Source organism: Saccopteryx leptura, unplaced genomic scaffold (assembly GCF_036850995.1).
Source record: "Saccopteryx leptura isolate mSacLep1 unplaced genomic scaffold, mSacLep1_pri_phased_curated manual_scaffold_16, whole genome shotgun sequence".
Taxonomy (NCBI): domain Eukaryota; kingdom Metazoa; phylum Chordata; class Mammalia; order Chiroptera; family Emballonuridae; genus Saccopteryx; species Saccopteryx leptura.
The window spans coordinates 3,125,612-3,128,962 of record NW_027095698.1 but is presented as its reverse complement, the minus strand read 5'-3'; the positions used below and the strand labels follow the sequence as shown (position 1 = coordinate 3,128,962).

The following is a 3,351-nucleotide window of genomic DNA, read 5'->3' as shown; positions in this document are numbered from 1 at the left end:
TGCCCACCAGTGGCGTTCCAGCCTTCATGGTGGGTGGTAGCAGAGCAATCAAAGTATAAATAAAAAGATAGATTTAACTATATTAAGGGTTTTTTTTTGTTTTTTTCATTTTTCCGAAGCTGGAAACGGGGAGGCAGTCAGACAGACTCCCGCATTCACCCGACTGGGATCCACCCGGCATACCCACCAGGGGGCGATGCTTTGCCTCTCTGGGGCATCGCTCTGTTGCATCCAGAGCCATTCTAGCGCCTGAGGTAGAGGCCACAGAGCCATCCCCAGCGCCCGGGCCATCTTTGCTCTATTGGAGCCTCGCTGCGGGAGGGGAAGAGAGAGACAGAGAGGAAGGAGAGGGGGAGGGGCGGAGAAGCAAATGGGTGCCTCTCCTGTGTGCCCTAGCTGGGAATCGAACCCGGGACTCCTGCACGACTGGCTGACACTCTACCGCTGAGCCAACCGGCCAGGGCAAATTGTTTTACAAAAATTTATTCTGCCAAACTTAGCAAAAATCCGACATAAAATACTAGGTACATAATTATTATTATATGCTTTAACTTGCTGTAACTCTGCTTTATAAATTTTATAAAGAAATGTTAGGCCCTGGCCGGTTGGCTCAGCGGTAGAGCGTCGGCCTAGCGTGCGGAGGACCCAGGTTCGATTCCTGGCCAGGGCACACAGGAGAAGCGCCCATTTGCTTCTCCACCCCTCCACCGCACTTTCCTCTCTGTCTCTCTCTTCCCCTCCCGCAGCCGAGGCTCCATTGGAGCAAAGATGGCCCGGGCGCTGGGGATGGCTCTGTGGCCTCTGCCTCAGGCGCTAGAGTGGCTCTGGTCGCAACATGGCGACGCCCAGGATGGGCAGAGCACCGCCCCCTGGTAGGCAGAGCATCGCCCCATGGTGGGCGTGCCGGGTGGATCCCGGTCGGGCGCATGCGGGAGTCTGTCTGACTGTCTCTCCCTGTTTCCAGCTTCAGAAAAATGAAAAAAAAAAAAAAAAAGAAATGTTACTTCCCTACTTAATAAATCACCATTACTGTGGAACCGGTGGGTGGTTAGAAAATTTTACTACTAATAGAGATACAAAATTGGGCAGTAGGTATAAAAAGGTTTACTACCCCTGTTCTAGAATAAGTAAAAGAAATCCTTCCATTACCTGAAGAAGAGAAATCTTATGACTGTCTAATACTGTTTATGAATCTATGTTCTGAATAGATTTATTAGAAATCCCTTTTAAAAATGCAGGCTTAACCTTGTTTTACAATAGGTCACATTTTCAAACCAAAACAGAAAAACATCAGGTAAAGTAACACAGTATAAACAACAACTCACTTTGCCCCAAGAATTTATAACACTTTACTGGAAGAAAATTCTGCCCAGACAGCAGAACTCACTATGCTCACTAGAGCTTATTAGCTAGATAAGAGTGGTACCATTTACAGGGATTGTAGATATGATTTAAGGGTATTCCGTGAAGTTGTAATGCTCTAGAAACAAAGAGGGTTCCCAGCCTCAGGATGAGCTTGATTAACAATGGTTAAGAAATGAAATAAAATCAATGTTCTGTTTTCTAAGAAGGTGGCTATTATCGAAGTAGGAGCTCATGCAAAAGGCTACAGATTATGCCCTGTCACTCAACTGAGAACCTAGCCTTAAAAATACCTCAAAAAAAATCCTTGAAGAGGTTCAAAGAATCTATTATAGAAAGCAGCATTCTCTGTGTAGTAGAGGGAAGCCTGACAGGTATGAATGCAGTAAGGGGGGTGAGTACTATGACAGACCAGCTGGTGGGGAATGTGTAGAGAGGCACCACATGGAGAAATGGTCAGTTCTTAAACAGTGATGGAGAGTACTCATGAATATGGAACATTTCTTTGAGCTTTTATATCTGAGTTTATTCTTCATTTAACTTTTAAAATACTACTATAGTTGAATATTAAAACAAAAACAATAGCAAGTAGTGAGCATATTATGATTATAGTCCATCACTAGTCACTGTGGTATACAAAAGGCCAGCAGTGAGAGTTATTCACAGCTCATTAAGAACTCAGACACAGAACACCACCCTGAGGGTGATGCTTAACACCCTCATATGCTTCTCCCTTGCAATGGTGCTGTCATTCCTGACTTGGATCAAAGTCCACCAATTCTACCTGGTTTATTTCATTAGTCTTTTCTACTTCCTTCTGTTCAGGTAGGAGTTTTTCCAGCAAAGAATGTTTATCAGGAGCAAAAGCCATTCTCAGGAAAGCTGACCTTAAATTCAATAATTAAGCAACCCTTTCTCTATGGATTATGATCAATTGGCACGTCTCCCTTTAGCACACACTTCATATCTCCATGCTTGACAATCTGACCTGGTTGACAGGTGACGACTATTGTTTGGTTGTCAAGAGTAGATACTGGCCTTTGGAAGCCACACAGTGCTTCAACCAGCTGTATGTACACACACAGGAAAAGGCCTTCCCCTCATCGAGTGGAAACAGCATGGTCCTCCTGACCTGAAACAATGATAATATCTCCTATCTGCAGTCTTGGTTCTTGGTCTACTTCACCGGGGATTGTTATCTTCTGGCCATCCTTCATGCCTTCATCAGTATGAACTTCTAGAATCTTATTCCCTCTAATTATCTTCCTTTCATTCCATCTTTGACATCTATCTTTAGGACCGGTCCGTTCCCCAGGCCCAGGCACTGCATGCAAACAGACTGAGTTTGCTGAACCATTCCAGGGTCTATCTGATGAATTCTTATTTGCATTCCAGGACCTCAGCAATGGGGACAGCACTCTACTGCTGCTTTCTCAGCAACTTGACCTTCACAGTTGTTCACAAATCACATTCTTTTGCAAAAAGAGCTTTTCATAAGCTTGAGAAATCTGTTTCAACTTCTTCATTTGCATTCTTATCAGGGTCGTACTTCAAGGCAAGATTTCTGTAATATTTTTCAAATCTTTCTGCGTGGCATTGGGTTTGACCCCCAAAACATCATAGCAAGTGGTTTCTCTCACTATTTTAAACAGGCAACCAGGCGGTTGAGGCCGATGCTCCCCCAGCTCCAAAATCTGCTGCTCCTCCACCTCTCACTGAGAGACCAGGGTTTGCAACCTAATATTTTGCCACTTAATGAGCATACAATCTCAGTAAATGATTAAGCCTCTCTGAGACTCTATTTTCTCATCTGTATAGTGACAATAATAATAACTTCCCCATAAGATTATTATGAGAATTGGATTACACACTTAGAGTGCTTAGCACAGTGTCTGGTACAGGATAAACGCTCAGTACATTTTTGATACTATTATAGACCACAAAAGACATAAGAACTTTGAATTTAGACAAAGAGCAATTCAACCTTAA

General features: G+C 43.7%; 1 pseudogene; it reads right to left on the bottom strand.

Moving 5' to 3' along the window:
• Positions 1 to 2,011: 2,011 nt before the first annotated feature.
• On the bottom strand, positions 2,012 to 2,767 carry LOC136386832 (dnaJ homolog subfamily A member 1 pseudogene; annotated as a pseudogene).
• Between the last annotated feature and the right edge of the window lie 584 nt (positions 2,768 to 3,351).